Source organism: Crotalus tigris, unplaced genomic scaffold (genome assembly GCF_016545835.1).
Source record: "Crotalus tigris isolate CLP2741 ecotype Arizona unplaced genomic scaffold, ASM1654583v1 scf7180000024339.11422700, whole genome shotgun sequence".
NCBI classification, from domain to species: Eukaryota; Metazoa; Chordata; class Lepidosauria; order Squamata; family Viperidae; genus Crotalus; species Crotalus tigris.
The window spans coordinates 3258730-3275558 of NW_024100509.1; the positions used below are offsets into that span (position 1 = coordinate 3258730).

The window sequence follows — 16829 nt, forward strand, 5'->3', positions numbered from 1 at the left end:
TTTCAGTGGGTTGGAAAAAATGAAAAGTTGGACACCATGCTAGAAATTATTAGAAAAATAATTGAAAGTGAAGTGTTTGGTATTGTAATAACCTTATGTATTTGAGTAAATAATGTTGGGTGCACCAGTATGTCCAAAGATACACTGTTTACTTTCATTTATTCCATGCATATTCTAATGTCAGCAATGTACCATTTGCACATGTAGCTACTGTAAGTCTTTACAATTTTAGAAAAAATGAAATACGTTGTCTATTCATTATTTATTTAATTTTAAAGAATTGCATTTTCAGATTTTAAAATAAAGTTTTAGAAATTTATTAAATTTGATATCTTAGTTTTGTTCTGTTTATTTCAGCTTTTTGCACAACTAAGGAAAAGATAGAAAAGGTTTCCTGAAGAAGAGGACGTTCAGTTAAAGAAGAACATTCATCCAGAGGTGTGGTATTAAGATACCATCTTAATCTTTGAAATACCATAATAAAAAAGTCGGGTTACATACACATAAAGGAAACAGAATGTCTGAGCTAGAAAAATGGATGTTGCTCCAGATGTTGTTGAAGGACTTTTCCAAAGCATTCCCTCTCCACTATTTACCTTCTCTATTGCTGTTACATCTTAATTTTTATTGTTGTAAAAATAAAACTTGTTACTGAGGTCTTAAATTTTCCTTGACCCAACTATGAGACTGTCAGAAATCAGTTTCTCACATGCCTGGCTATCAGTAATGTTTTTCTTTGTCTGACTATTTGATCTAAAAATCAAAAAGACCCTTCTGCCACGCAGTTATCTAATTTATATGATATAGAATCAGGGTTTTTGCCTGTGATTACCAGAAAAATCAAGATTTACACTCAGAACCTTAGTATAAGATTAATAATATTTTAAATTGAATAGGTTTTACAACAATATAACAAAGAACATTAGGCAACAGGATATTGGGGTGGGTAAATCAAATTTACAACTTTCACAAAAAGCCCAGGTGATCTTGGCTCTCTTCTTAACTGCTTCAATGTTTTTGCTGCCTCTCTTTGATTTTTTTTTTATAGAGAAGATTAATTAACAGAAGACTGGAAAAATCTGAGCTCTAAACTATGAAAGTGTTGAAAAGTGGCAGTCTTCCTCCTATAAGGAGTAATAGGAATTTAAAACTGGTGTAACTAGTGGGGAAAAAAGAATAACATAGCAAACTATCCATGCATATAGATAGATATAGGTAGGTATTTAGGTAGGTAGGTAGGTAGATAGATAAATAGATAGATAAATTTTAAGATAGCATAAAATATAAAACCTGTTGAACTGTGTTAACTAAACTTATAAAACATATTTATAAAACTTGTCCTATTTATTTATACCCTTGTTTATGTACACATAAGAATAAATAAGAAAAAATAAAAAGGAGGAAGTAAATAACATGCCATACCATATTAGAATGGGGTGGAATATAGAATTTCTATAGCAAACAATTTAAATGCAATAGTCTTCTTGAAATAGGAAGTGTCAAGTCAGTCATCAGTAAAATATATTTTTTACAGTTGTTACATTGGTTGTTACATGGTTATGTGCTAATGGAAGTGATTCTATTGCTGTTACTCTTTTGCTGGCCTTCTAATTTGATTGGGCAGGCATTCTTCAAAAAGCATGCTTAACTGTTGCAATGCTGTTTTAATGACTGGTCATTCTTTTAGTAGGTAGAATTTGGTATGATTTACTATCCTATCTGCTTATTGCCCTAGTCAAAAACTGAGGAAGCAAGGGATTTGTTTCAAGTTTATTTTACTCAGAATTGTAAAGTACTATAGCATATATTGTCAGCCTTCTGAGATAATACAGGTCAGTAAACAACAAAGCAAAGATTTCAAGAATGCTATTTTACTATTGTAAGGTATAATAACACCTTAAAAATCTTCCAAAATATCTCTGCCCCTCTTACACCAAACACAGAATGAAGCTTTGTTTGCGATGAGTTTCTTCTCATGTCTTCTATTTTCCCAGGACTGAGTTGTTGTTCACTTTCTCTTAATGTGTATGCATTCTTTGATCACTGTACTCCTTCCTCTACACATATATTGGGAGTTTACTTAGCATATTGAGAGCTTTTGCACTATGTTAGAGCTGGCAAGACATGGTGCATCCCATTGGGTGGAACCTTTCTTTTTTTAGAGATGCTTTTTGTTGTTTTGTTGTCTGGACTGCTATTGTATTATCTCATTTTTATTTATGCTGAAATTTAAAAGAATTATAAAGACCTGATTCTTCACCCAAGCCTTTGGCAGGGGAGAGTGACACCCCTCATTCTATCATAAATGCCATTTTTTGTCTTTATCTTTCATTGATCTCATTGTAATATTTTTGTTTGATTGTGTTGTGTGCCCAGAGTTGTTGAGAGTTGGGCAGCATACAAATAATAATAAAAATATCACCCCAGACTTAACTATTGTCTATAAGAAAAACAACAAAACATTTAGATAGTGGACCTTGCAGTACCTGGAGACAGCAGAACAGAAGAGAAGGAACTGGGGAAAAAAATAGAAGTAAAATAACTGTGGCACAAGAAAGCAAACATAGCAACAATAGTAATAGGCACTTTGGGTGTAGTTCCAAAACATCTGAAGCACCACTTGAACACGGTTGGCATTGACAAAATCACCATCAGTCAATTGCAAAAGGCAGCTTTACTTAGAAGAGTTTATATCCTGTGATGATACCTTTAAAACATCAGACAACAACATCTGCCTCTCCCAGGTCCTTGGGAAGGACTTGATAGGTGGATAAAAATGCCAAAACCAATCTATAAACAATTGGCTGACTGATCAACCATAATAATAAACTAGTAGACAAAGCAGGTATCAACAAGACTTGGCAATGGCTAAGAGCAGGAAAGTTGAAGAAAGAGATAGAAGGTCTAATTCTATCTGCACATGACTAAGTTTTTATTGCATTGCTAAACCACGACAGATGGCCCTCAAGGGGTATTGGTAAAATTCCACTTTTCCCCACAAAACAGCCACCCCTAGTCAATGTAACCTAGCCCCACCAGCTGCATCTACTAGTCATCAGAACCAAGCCCCCAAAGAGGAGGAAAGTCTTAAGTCCACAAACTAGGTGCAGAGTTTGCAAAACAAGGTCAGAATCTGCAAAGCAAGGTATGCAAATCCAAAGGCTGAAATATAAGAAGTCCACGAATCGAGTTTTCCAAAAGTCAGGGGGAAGGTATTGTTGGGAAGGTTGTTCCCAACAAACGCACTGTACTCCGACCTCTGGTTAAATTACCCTGAACTACATGTTCCTTGTGAGGAGGGTGGGGCAGCTTCCTTGTGAGTAGCCTCACAGACCTCCTCTGAGCTTCCCTTCACTCTCTGCGCCTACGGATTGGGTGGGGGAGGCAGCTGTTCCTTGTCAGAGGGGATCTGTTGTCTCATTGCTGCCGTCTGCAGTTGATCCTCCCCTGCGTTTGTGAAGGTAGGTGGCTCCCCATCTGACTGATCACTTCCCCCAGTGCCAGAGGGGCCTGGGACAGTATTGTCCGCAGCCCCTGGACTCTCTGGACATTGCAGGGGAGGCATGCCACCCCCATCGGATGATCCCGGTTCCTACTCATCTTCCTCCTCCGAACCAGGATCCGACAGGGCCATGACAAAGCCTTAAAAACAAATGCAAAGCCAGAATTGAGAAGACCGCAAATGTTGCCTCTGCAGAGAAGTTGAAGAAACAATGGACTACTTGGTTTGCTGTGCAAATTGATAACACAGACAGACTACAAACAATGACATGACAAAGTAGCAACAATGATGCGTTGGAATATTTGCAAGAAATACCATTTGCCTGGAAGCAGGAACTAATGAGAGCACAAAAAAGGCAAAGTAATAAAAAATGAAACTAAAATGCCCTGGGATTTTAGAATTCAAACAGACATATCTGCCAGACAGAATCCCAGACTTTATTGAAAAAAAAAGACAAAAAAATCTGGATGGTGGATGTAGCAGTACCTGGAGAGAGCATAAAGAAGAGAATGAACTGGAGAAAATTACAAAATGGAAAGACCTGCAAATAGAAGTAGAATGGTTGTGGCAAAAGAAAGCAAAGATAGTACTAATTGTAATAGGTGCCTTGAGTATGATTCCAAAACATCTGGAACACCACTTGAACACCCTCTGCGTTGATGAAATCACCGTCAATCGGTTGCAAAAAGCAGCTTTACTTGGAAGAGCTAACACTGCAACGATACCTTTAACACCATCAAGCACCAAAACCCGACTCTCCCAGGTCCTTGCGAAGAACTCTGTAAGTAGATAAAAACGCAAAATCCAGTCTAAACATGTGGCTGACTGTGGAACCAACCATAATTGTATTCTGTTCTAAATTGTGAACTGGATAGAGTTGCTCTGGAGTTGGACAGTGCCAAAATAAAATAAATAAACAGCATTATTTTTGTTCTCACTGTTGGCCCTCAGCAGCTGTTTATACTGAAAATCTGGTGGTGGGAAGAAATCTAGGATAGTAATTAGGAAAAACTCCTATTTTAACTCACTTCAAACAAGCACATTTTTTAAAAAAAGGTTCCTGTGCAGAAAAAGCATCATGGGACCAAACATGTCTTTTCTCTAGGGCTGTGTAGTAGGAATTCAAAATTGATACTATTAATTTGTAATGTATATATGTGTTGAAAGGTACTCATATGCATTAATTGCTTATGTCAGCCTACATGCTATATCAATTATATTCCAACTCTACCAGATTTGAAAGACCTCTTTTCTCATCTCTTTTACCTAGGTGTAAACTGCCTAGGGTTTCACAAACCAGGCCACCTTAGTACCTTAACAATGTAATTATAACAACTTGAAGACTAAGTTAGAGGTACCTTACTCAGTTCATCACAATGGCCTGAAATGTCTCACTGTGTTTTTCCCATGTTACAAATGATCATTGAAGGATTATCTCCTCTTTAGTAGGATGTGTTTTCATAACCATTTATCTAGAAACAAATTTGTTTGTCAGGCCTTTCAACAGGATAGGATTCCAGTGTCTAAAGAAGTGGGCTGTGAATTAGTATTCCTGGGAAAGGGATTATGTTTGAGAGTAACAGCCAATAAATAGATTCTGGAGCAACAGGAAGAATTTCTCCTGGCATATCTATGAAGTACATTTATTGTCCTTCAGCACCTGTGCTCAGCTGGAAGAAATATAATGCTGTTGGCAGCCAATCACCAGCTTGCCAGCCCATTGGCTGCATTCAGAATTCATTTGACTCTGAGTGCCCACCCCAGTTCTGATGTCACTCAGCATTTAAGCACAGGTGTCAAACTGCCGGCTCGTAGGCCGGACGCGTCACATGGAAGCCGCGCCCATCCCATTGCTGGCAATGGCAAAACTGTCCCGATATGTTGCACGATGTCATGTGACATCGCGAGTTTGACATGTCTGATTTAGCAGAACAAAAAGAGTTACATTTAGGAAAATGGTTATTTCTCCAAAAGTAGCCACTTTGATATGTCCCCTTCAATGAATTCAGTGTTTTCTTCAGGTAGCACGTAACACAACAAATTCTTCTACCATGCGGTCTTTAAGAATTTGTGGTCAAACTTCAAGAAGTATCAGTAACAGTAGCAGCTGGTATCACAGCTGGGAGACAGGGGAAGATGCCAGTGGGGGTGGACATCAAAAGACTACTGACTATCAAACAAAAATCATATAGGAGGTGGAATGAGGATTAGCTTACCAATAAATCCCTTACCATACAAGGATTCTGGATTTGTGGAGTGTCAGGAAATTTAAAAGTCCAGCTGAGTTGAGAGGAGAAAAAGTTGAGAACAATAAAATGGCTTGTGAATATGTTCAAAGTAAAAGAAAAGAAAAAGAAACACTAAGAAGGGGAATTGAGTAACAAACAACAAAGAAGATATTGATATAATATAAGATTTAAACAAGCCTTAAACTCTTCTTTTATTTCTATTATTGGTTGGATAAAATAATAAAAAATTGAGATGAAATAAAATTGCAAGAAAAGTAAATGTTCAGCTTATTTATAAAACTAAGATAGAAATATTATAAATGGTGACATACGCAAAGGCTTTTTCAGAAAGATGAATGTGTACTTTTTTTCAGTCACAGAATAACCACTCCCAAAAAATATTCAAATGCAATGATTATAGTAGTAATAGTCTCTGGAAATCCTAATTGGCACAATTACAATATTTTTCATGGTTTTCTAAGGTGTTTGTTAGTGCCTCTTCACAAAAGTTGTATTAGGTCTGAGTTCTGTCATAATTTTGTGGGGGAAAAGATTTATCTTGTTGTATGGTTGCTCAATACAGCACATCTGTTAGTTTAGGTGTTCGAAAGGATGGTGATCATAATAATAACAATACCAATAATAATAACAACAGCAGCAACAACAATAAAGTAATAATAATAATGTCGGAAGGGACCTTGGAGGTCATCTAGTCCAACCCCCTGCTCAGGCAGGAAACCCTATACTATTACAGACAAATGGCTGTCCAGTCTCTTCTTAAAAACCTCCAGTGTTGGAGCATTCACCACTTCTGGATAAATGTGTCTTTCCTAATTAAAGAGCTTCTCCCCAAAATTTTCATATACACATAATAATTTATATTAATTTATATAATTTACTTCAGAGGAAGCTTTCACCAGATTTAAGCAATTCATAAAGGTGTTTGGAATTAATATCTCAAATCTTAGCTATTGCAGCTACAATATTACCAGCACTACAATCAAATAGGAACAAAAGTTATAGTGCTTTTAAGATAAATCCTTCAGTTTTAATAGGTTAAGTACTGAATGGAGTTGAATACAATTGCTGCCATATTAGTATAAAATCTTGGCTGGTTTCATATAGTGAAAATTCTTGTTAGCAAAGATATGCTTTGTAAGCCATAATAACAGTAATCAAATCAAAATTTATTATGGTCATACACCTGCATAGATAATAACAATAATCCCCTGAAGTTTGGCTTCCCAAGCTGTCATAGTTTAAAATATTTTTAATTAACATAATTATTGAAAGTGGTATATCTATTTCTTTTATAGCGCTAACCTAAATGAAATAGTTTTATTCAAAGAATTAGTTACCCAATTGATTTATTATTTTAGAAAGATACAATACCACAGAGAATTGTAGCCCTAAGGTCTGCCTTATAAAATCCATGTTTATTTGTGAATTATCATTGATCAACACCAATTAAATGCTGCCTCCAGATCCAAACTAATGTAGCTTGGGTGTGACTCTTACTTCAAAACTCAAGAAGGTTTTTTTTTATTTTATGTGATGTGTGTATACAACAATTAATACAGAAACTCAACTGCTTTTCTCCTTAAACAAAATAGGCCTTTTCTGTAGTAATTCACTACTCCCAAATATTTCATTTTTAAATAATGCAAGTTGATTTCAAGGTGCTGAACTAGTATAAATAGCAAATTATGTCAGAATCTATTAAAATCTTGCCACTTATTTTCTCCTTTCCCCACCTTCTTTGGCTGAGCTATTCAAGCAGTGATAATTTGAACTGGTGAGGAAGAACTGTCTAATAACCTGATTATATTCAACTGGAACTCTACTGAGAGCTGCCCACGTGGGTCCTTCTAAGTCAGGGGTCTTGAAACCTGACTTTTTATGACTTGTGGACTTCAACTCCCAGAATTTTTGGTCACCACAATGTAAAAAAGATGTTGAGACTCTAGAAAGAGTACAGAGAAGAGCAACAAAGATGATTAGAGGACTGGAGGCTAAAACATATAAGGAACGGCTGCTGGAATTGGGTATGCCTAGTTTAATGAAGAGAAGGACGAGGGGGGACATGATAGTAGTGTTCCAATATCTCAGGGGCTGCCACAAAGAAGAGGGAGTCAAGCTATTCTCCAAAGCTCCTGAAGGCAGGACAAGAAACAACGGATGGAAACTAATCAAGGAGAGAAGCAACCTAGAACTAAGGAGAAACTTTCTGACAGTTAAAACAATTAACCAGTGGAACAACCTGCCCCCAGAAGCGGCGAATGCTCCAACACTGGAAGTTTTTAAGAAGAGACTGGACAGCCATTTGTCTGAAATGGTATAGGGTTTCCTCTCTGAGCAGGAGTTGAACTCGATGACCTCCAAGGTCCCTTCCAACTTTATTATTATTATTGATCATTGCACAGTCAGCCAGATGTTCAGACTGCATTTGGCATTTTGTCTACCTATCGAGTCCTTACCCAGGACCTGGGATAGGCAGATGTGGATGTTTGATGGTATTACACATATCATCGCAGGATGGAAGCAGTTCCTAGTAAGGCCGCCTTTTGCAATTGACTAATAGCGAATTTGTCAATTCCAATGGTGTTCAAGTGGTGCTCCAGTTGTTTTGGGATTGCACCCAAGGCGCCTATGACTATTGGTACTACCCTTGCTTGCTTTGCCACAGTCTTTCTATTTCTATTTGTAGGTCTTTGTATTTTGTTATCTTCTCCAGTTCTTTCTCTTCTATTCTGCTGTCTCCAGGCACTGCCACGTCCACTATCCAGACTTTTTTGTCTTTCTTATCGACAATTGTTAAGTCTGGGGTGTTATGTTGCAGGTGCTTGTCTGTTTGAATTCTGAAGTCCCAGAGCAGTTTAATTTTATCGTTTTCTATGACTTTCTCTATTTTATGATCCCACCAGTTTTTGCTTACAGGCAAATGATATTTTTTGCAGATCTTCCAATGCACCATTGATGCTACTTTGTCATGCCGCTGCTTGTAGTCAGTCTGTGCAGTCTTCTTGCAACAGCTTACCAGGTGGTCCACTGTTTCTTCAGCTTCTTTGCATAGGCGGCACTTACTGTCTGTTGCTGTCTTCTCAATTTTGACTTGTATGCATTTGTCCTTAAGGCTTGGTCTTGTGCAGCCAGAATTAGTCCCTCGGTCTCTTTCTTCAATTTTCCTGCTCTTAGCCATTGCCAGGTTTTATTATTATCTGCTTTCCCAGCTATTTTTTTAATGTATTGGCCATGTAGTGCTTTGTCTTCCCATGCCTCTATTCTGTTCTTCATTTGGTCTTTCTTGTAGGCCAGTTTGGTCTCTCCAGTAGTTAGTAAGCCTTCCTGATATACTAATTTCAGTGCATCTTCATCATTGTTCTTCAGATATTCTTCCAAAGCCATTTTTTCTTCTTCAACCATCTGATGTACTTGTAGCATTCCACGCCACCTATTTGCCTGGTAGATAAAGTCTATCAATGTCACTGCGTGGATGAAGGGCATGATTCATTGTCATTATTTTTCTGGTCTGCCTATCCATTGCTTTTAGTTCTGCTTGAGTCCAGTCCACTATTCCAGCTGTGTACCTAATGACTGGGATTGCCCCAGGTGTTGATTGCCTTTATGGTATTTCCTCCATTGAGTTTGGACTTTAAGATCTTCTTCACTCTCTTGATGTATTCACCTCTAATCTTTTTCTTGACTTCAGTGTGCTTGATGTTGTCAGCTTGAGGATACCCAAGTATTTGTAGTACTCTTCCTCATCCAGACTCTTAATGTTATTTTCGTGGGGCATCTTGATTCCTTCAGTTTTTATTATTTTTCCGTGTTTGATAGTAAGTGTGGCACATTTGTCCAAGCCAAACTCCATTACAATATCTTGGCTATATATACGGACAGTGTTGAGCAGCGATTCTATTTAAGATGATGTTTTTCCATACAGCTTCAGATCATCCATGTAAAGGAGGTGGGATAGTCTAGCAGATGTTTTTGATTGTTGGATAGCATTGTCCTGAGTGATTTCAGTATTGTGAAAGAGAGAGGAAACGATGCAATAAAAATAGGAATGGTGACAAGAATCTCCTGAAATCATCCTCTCTTGATATAACCTCTACCAAGTCTCTCACATTGATCTGTGCAACTGTGCTTCCATTGGCATCGATTCTTGCACATAATTTTGTGATGTTTCTTACTGAATATGTTTTCTAGGCACTGATTATTCAGTCATGTGGCAGAGAGTCAAATGCCTTTTTGTGGTCAATCATGCCACATTCAGGTTGGTCTTCCTTTTCTTGCAGTTTTCCAAGATCATTTTGTCTATTAGGAGTTGATCCTTTGTTCCTCTGCTATTGGGGCGGTTTCCTTTCTGCTCAGGTGGAAAGAGATTGTCTTCAACTAGATGCTGTTGTACTGCATCAGCTACCACACCAGTTAGTAATTTGAAAGTTGTTGGTAAGCAGGTACTTGGCCTGTAGTTGCCTGGTGTTGCCCCTTTGCTTCGGATTTTTCATTTAGGTAGGGTTTCACCTAGTTGTTAGCCATTTCAATTTCCCTTCCTGTAGTATATTGTTGAACTGCTTGGCAAGGAGGGGGTATATAACAGTTAGAGTTTCAACCAAAACCCATGCAGTTCATCTTCACCTGGTGCTGACCAATTTTTGATTTTCCTTGTTCTTTTTTCTACCATTTTTGTTGTTATTACTAGTTCTTTCATTTCAACTTCTGTTTTATTTGCATCCACCTCTTTTAACCAAGCCACATCCTTGTTGTATTTCTTTGGGTTATCCAATATCTGCTTCCAGAACTGCACTGTTTCTTCCTTGTCAGGTACTGACTGATTCCTTGCAGTTTCTCCATTGATGGATTGGTAGAAACGTTTCTGATTGGATTGAAATTGGAGGTTCTGCCTATACTTTGCAATTCGAGCTTCATATCTACTGATTTTCCTGGCTATAGCTGTTATTTGTTGCTTTATTATTTCCAGTGCTTCCTTGATCTTCCTTTTTTCTAAATGGTATTTCTTGATTAGGTATTCTTTGGTCTTCTTGTTCTTCAGCTTCTTTTCTTTCATCTGTTCTAGCTTGCTTGCATGTGATCTTAACTTGCTGATCTTATTTATTATCTTATTTATTATTATTATTATTATTATTATTATTATTATTATTATTATTATTATTATTATTCCTCAGCCAGTGTGCCTGGCTGAGGAATTCTGGGAATTGAAGTCCACAAGTCATAAAAGGGCCAAGTTTGAAGACCCCTGTGCTAAATCGTCCCTGTGGCCTGATGTAGTTCTTTACTTCTGAAGCAGCAGCTCCCTCTGTCCCTATGAAATTGACACTCAGAATGGTCAATAATTAACACTTGGTTTCAAAGGTATTTTACCTTAGATTGGAATGAAAGACTGGAACCTGGAGAGAGAAGGAAGGATAGATACCAGGCTAAAATCAGATAGATTTAGAGTATGGCCTGGCAGTTAAGAACCAGGACTTAATCAGGATGGAACCTAGCATTGGGTGTAATGAGTTATTTTGTGTTAACCAGCTGACCATCTTTTTTCAGTCTAGCTCTGAATTTACTGTCTTTCACATCCCATTTGTGATTATGTATGCAAATCTGGTGAAAGCAGCAAGATAATGTCTTTGAGCCTATTTAGGTGGCCTCTTGCATGATGAAACTGATTATATTGAGTGGAACCATTAGCATATCTGTTTTTTAAATTTATTATTTATATCTCACTTTTGAGCATCAATAATCCTATGAAATGCCTTGCAAGTAATATATAATGGAACTATAAATATCTGGAATCTCTTAGATTTGTAAATTTAATTTTAAAAAAAGTTTAAACAGAAGGAAAGAGCGTACATGCATATTCTCCTCTTAGGTATTTAAAAACGCTGAAGATAGCTAGGAACAATAGATTAATTGCCTTTAGATTTTGTTCAGTCTCATTTTCTGAACTCATGCTAACTCTGCCTCCTGCTTCTGAGACTTTTGGAGACTGAAGGTTTCTTTGGGTTGAGACATCTTCTCCAATTTCAAATGTTAACCTTGATGTAGAGCAGGGGTGTCAAACTGCTGGCCTGCAGGCCGGATGCATCATGCCAAAACCGCCCCCTCCCCATTGCCGGCAATGGGGAAAAAGTCGTGATACGTCACAACATGTCATGTGACGTCGCGAGTTTGACACCTGTGATGTAGAGGCTCATTGCTTGGCTACAGTGCATAAATGCTGTTACAAATAATCAAAGGCGTTTGTGAGAAATAAAGCAGTGTATGAGGACTAGGTCTTAAATTATTGTTCTAAAATAAAGCATTTAGAAGTTTTCAACTTTTCCAATTTTTTTCCCTTATCTCTGTTCCAGTATAGTACAAACTTTTTTTACAAATGAAAGCGAATATATACGTGTCCCAGGATAATGTTGCAGGATCCAATCTGGGTCGGACACCAGGAGCCAGAGGTTTTGTCCTCTGAGCTTTCGGACTGGCGCTAGAGCAAAACAGAAACCTGTGGTCCCTGTGATCGACCCAAATTGGACCCTGCAAACTTTTTTAGCCTTAGCTACGAAAGCTGGGTGATTTTGGTCATTCCCTCTCTCTCAGCCCACCTCACAGGGTTGTTGTTGTGGGGGAAATAGGAGGAGGAAGATACATTGGATATGTCCGTGCTTTGATGTGTAAAAGTAATAAAGATAGGATAGAATAAATCACTTATTTTGTTTGTGTTTAAGCTGATTGGATTTATTAGCAATACATTCAAAAAGCAGGAGCTCTACATTCAACTGCCATATTTTTCTTAGCCACAGTATGGAAGTGGTATGCCATTGCCACCTTCTAGCTAGGATGTCTTTCCAATTTTTCAGTCTATTTTGCAGGTGTGTCTCCCATTCCAGTACTAACCAGGCTTGGTCTTGGGTAACGTCTAGGCCCAGCCAAGATTTTCAAATTGCTGCCACCTGCTGGTGGACTCTAAAGAGAGAGATTTTTATTGTATGCACATTTAATTGCTCTTTGAAGTTTCTGACTTAGATGACTAGAGCTGGAACATTTACTATTTTTCATTAAATCAGAAGGAATTCAGTACTACCTTTTCTAAATAACCAATTTTATTAAAATGTATAAGGTTTTATGAGCTACAGCTCATAAACTACAGATACTGTGGATAAATATTCACTTGTTTTCTAGAAAAACTACAGGCAACATTCTGGAAAAATGGATGCTTGTTGAAGCCCACCAAAAAATTTAACAAAATCAAAAATATCTTAGATTTATTAGGATTCATTCCAACCTTTATTCTAATTAGCATTCCAACCTTTATTCTAATTAGCATTCTGAGGAGATAGTGGAGTTCAGTGTGTGTAAGTAGCATGTGTCCCTTCACTGTCTTATTAAAGTTAAGATATATAAAAACCTTTCATTGATGAACAAACAAAATCAGGTTTACTTTTAAAAATTTCTTGTTGAGAAACTTTATGAACAAAGCCTGCAAGCAACTACTTTTTTTTTATAAAGATCTGCCCTTCAAACTTCAACTAATGTAATGCATTAGTAATGCATATTACTTCTTGTTTGAAATTAAGATATATAGATGCTTCATTCCAGTATTTAAGCTGTTCTAGTTATCACCTCCAATGGTAGTGAAATTTACAAGGAAAATCTGTTTTAAAATGGTGTAATGCAGCAGTACTTCCTTTTAAGACAATCTCTTTCCTGAGTAATTTAGACATTCTCCTAAAGGTCAATTACAGTAAAAGACATACTGCCTCTGTGTATGTCTAAAGACTTACATGGGAAGTTACATTTGGTAACTGAACACTGATCATAACGGAGAAAACATCTGAGAACATGACCATGTCTGAATTACACAATAGTTTCTGAACTGACTTCTGAATTGAAATAAAAAAGTAGTTGATTTGGCTGAAATTATTTCATTTATTTGTTCTTTATTCTGCTGTGATTCAGTAGTATGAATTGCAGTGCTACATTGAGTGTAAGTTGTGGGAATAAGTTGTAGGAATATCACAGTTTCTCAGTATTCAATTCCACCCAAAGTATTTGACCAGTTCCTTGTTACCAGCGCATTATGCTAGATTATATTGAACTACATGCCACCTGTGGTTCAAGATTGTGTGCAAAATCTGCTTTATAGCAGAAATCATAGGACACTTACTTGGAGGAATCATCATTAGATAGATTTACTTTAGAATAAACATGTGGTTGAAATCTATGGTGTCTTCAAGAATTTGAACTATTGTTTGTTATTTAAATTGACCAGAGAAAAATGTGTTAAACATTTATAGAAAACATTTCTGTGATATAACAAAATTTAAGTTTCCATAGACTGAATTTCAGGCTTCAAAAATCCAAGAAATATAAAATATAGTGAAATATAAAAATATAAAATAATGTTTTGTAATCTGTGTCATTAATTCTAAAGGCTTAGTTCAGTCTTCATCTTATGGTGTGATGGGGTTACGTATCATATTTGGCTGTAGAAGGCTGCATCGGGTTTCTTATATCTGATGTGTTTCTGATTTCTGTATGGCAACCATTCTGTAATATCCACCTCCTTCTGATTGCTCAGATGTGTATCTGTGAAAAAAAAATTCTAAATTATAGCCATTTTCCAGTGGGTAAAATGCTTTTGGATGGGATGAACAGTTAACTTGTTAACTTATTTTGTTTATTGAATTATTGTTATTGCTCCCTGTTCTTTTCCTCCTCTTCCTCCTCATACGACACTATTGACCAAAGAACAAATTTACTTTTTTAGTTTTGTAACTTACCTAAATTTCTGCTGGAATCTTATACACAATTTATAATATTATTATAACTGACTAAGGAGAAATTATCAGATATTATCACCATAATGTTTAACAAACTATTATTAAAAGATAGCCATAAATGTTGGACCCAAAATTAACAATTTTAAAGAGGGAGAGCCTGTACCTAACAGACATGGGGAACTGAACTAATTGTGTACTGTAGATAAGAAGCATAAAATGATTGATGCATAATAATAATTTTCTTCTGTGTTTCATTATCCAGGGAAGAATCTCAAGATTTGTTGATGGATTTCATATGGAATATCATTTAATGTGCTGAGATAAATAGAAGAACAGGCCACATACCTTTCTGCTGCTTTTTATATTTCAGGTTCATATACTAAGGTAGATCATTGCTCCAATTAGTTATACAATTAAATCACTTTAAAATAAATCAGAACTGATGTTGTGTTTGCCTCTATTGAACTAATTACAATGTTTTTAAAGCTAGTTTTTCTAAAATAAAACCATTTGATTTAGATATATTCTGTACATCTAGGAGAAGAGATGGAGGTTGAAGAGTGCTGAAACCATCAACAGCCTGAAAAAAAATCATTTCCTTTTCTTATTTCATCTTGAGGGAAATCAACAACATATTGTATAAATAAATAGCAGAAAAAATTTTGGTTCCCTGGTATATGATAGCAGCTATACTGCTGAGCCCCAAAGGTTAGAAACTTACCTATGATTGCATAAGGCAATTAGCCTAGATGTCTGGTTGCAGAATTCTGGAACTTTTAAAGTTTTGTAGTCTTGAATTCTGTTGTTTTTTCCTAAAATTTATAGTAATTAGTTTCTGTCCTCAGTCTGGTTGTTGGTTAGAAAAAATACGATAACCCTAGTTGTTACTAGATTGATTATAAGGCAGAAACCTGGATGTAGAGTTGGTTTCATGAAATCCAAGAATTTTTAGATCCATTCTAGTTTCATAATTCTGAGCATCTCATTTCTCAGTAGCAGTTGTGAAGGAGCAAAATACATAGCATAGCATTGATGAGTAGCTGAAAAAAAAAATACAGACCTTCTGCTTAGGAGTTGTGTTCCTGAGGCTGTTTATAAGTTCATTTTAATTGCAAGTCCAACAAGCATAAAAACGTGCAGTACAGTTGTTATCTCACAGCATGTAATGGATCTGTTAATAGCATACTGGTGGAAGTTGGGAGACGGTAGGAAAGGAAGTTGGGAGAAGGCAGGAAAGGTTAGTTTCTTCCATGCCACTTACATAAACACCATGCTGCAAACCTTTTCCTGCCTTCTTCCAAATTCCAGGATCTTCTAGTTTTGGTTACAGACTGGTTGTTCATATCAGCAAAAGCTTGCAACTCGAAAGTTCATAAGTCAATCCCCTGCCTTTCTCCCTCTTCCCCCCCCCCCCAGATTGGAACTGGTCAAGGTGAATGCAGCCATATGGGTTTACAAATAAATGTTTCTTGTAACTTACCAGGTGTACATTCTGAAGATTATTTCATGTTGATGAACTATGCATTAGCTTCCTTTAATCATCTTACCATTCTGAGATGAGAACTAGGCAAATGGGATGGGGGCTTTACAAAGATGGGATCGAATGGCCTAGAGATTTATGTTGGACCAAGCTCACTGATCTTGATGGGCCTTATTTTTCAATTGCCATTTCTAGGTTAGATGTTAGATTTGTTCTGTCTAATGTATGCCAGCTTTGTGATTGAATTCTGTTGAATTGAAGTGCCTTATCTGGTGGTAGCACCTATCAAATCTTGGTTTATCTGAAAATCTAAATAGTAAAGGCCTTAGATGGCACTTTGTTGAAGGAATTCCAGGGCGGTTGGCTAGACTGAGAAGTTGAAAATTTCCTGGAAGAAAATAATAATAAAAATGATTTTTGCTTTTAAAAAACTATATAAATGCAGTCACCAAGAATTCATCAGGAATTATTCTTAGAGTCAGAATTGCAGAGGCTGTTTAAGGTACTATTTTATTAGGGGAAAAAAATTCAAAAAACCAGAAAAAATAATTCTAGTTACCATTTTCTCTGTAGCTTTGTGTAATCAGGAACTCTCAAAAGAAAATCTGTTACTGAATATTTTTTCTTTCTGAATAAGTGAATCATTTTTTAAAAACAAGGTTTTACTCAAAATGCTGAATGAAAAATTTTATGTAACAGTCAGAGCATTCTGGTAGAATATTGAAGTTCAGGGTTATTATCACATAATATTTAATAATTTTAGTAATTCTTAACTGAATGAATTTGTACTACTAAAGTTGTGTTTTCTAGTCAAAATCTCTTTGCAGATAGCA

General features: G+C 36.5%; 1 protein-coding gene across 14 annotated transcripts in view; it reads left to right on the forward strand.

Annotated features, from left to right (window-relative positions):
- Positions 1–16829, forward strand: part of CXXC5 (CXXC finger protein 5) — a 123210-nt gene that overhangs the window by 75100 nt on the left and 31281 nt on the right. For 10 of the 14 annotated variants that reach the window (XR_005554602.1, XM_039325963.1, XM_039325958.1 and 7 more), the window contains 2 exons: positions 358–438; positions 14779–14900. The gene's annotated coding sequence lies outside the window, so the exon portion shown is untranslated. The remainder of the gene's footprint in view (positions 1–357; positions 439–14778; positions 14901–16829) is intronic. The other 4 variants (XM_039325966.1, XM_039325968.1, XM_039325969.1 and 1 more) reach the window with 1 other exon arrangement.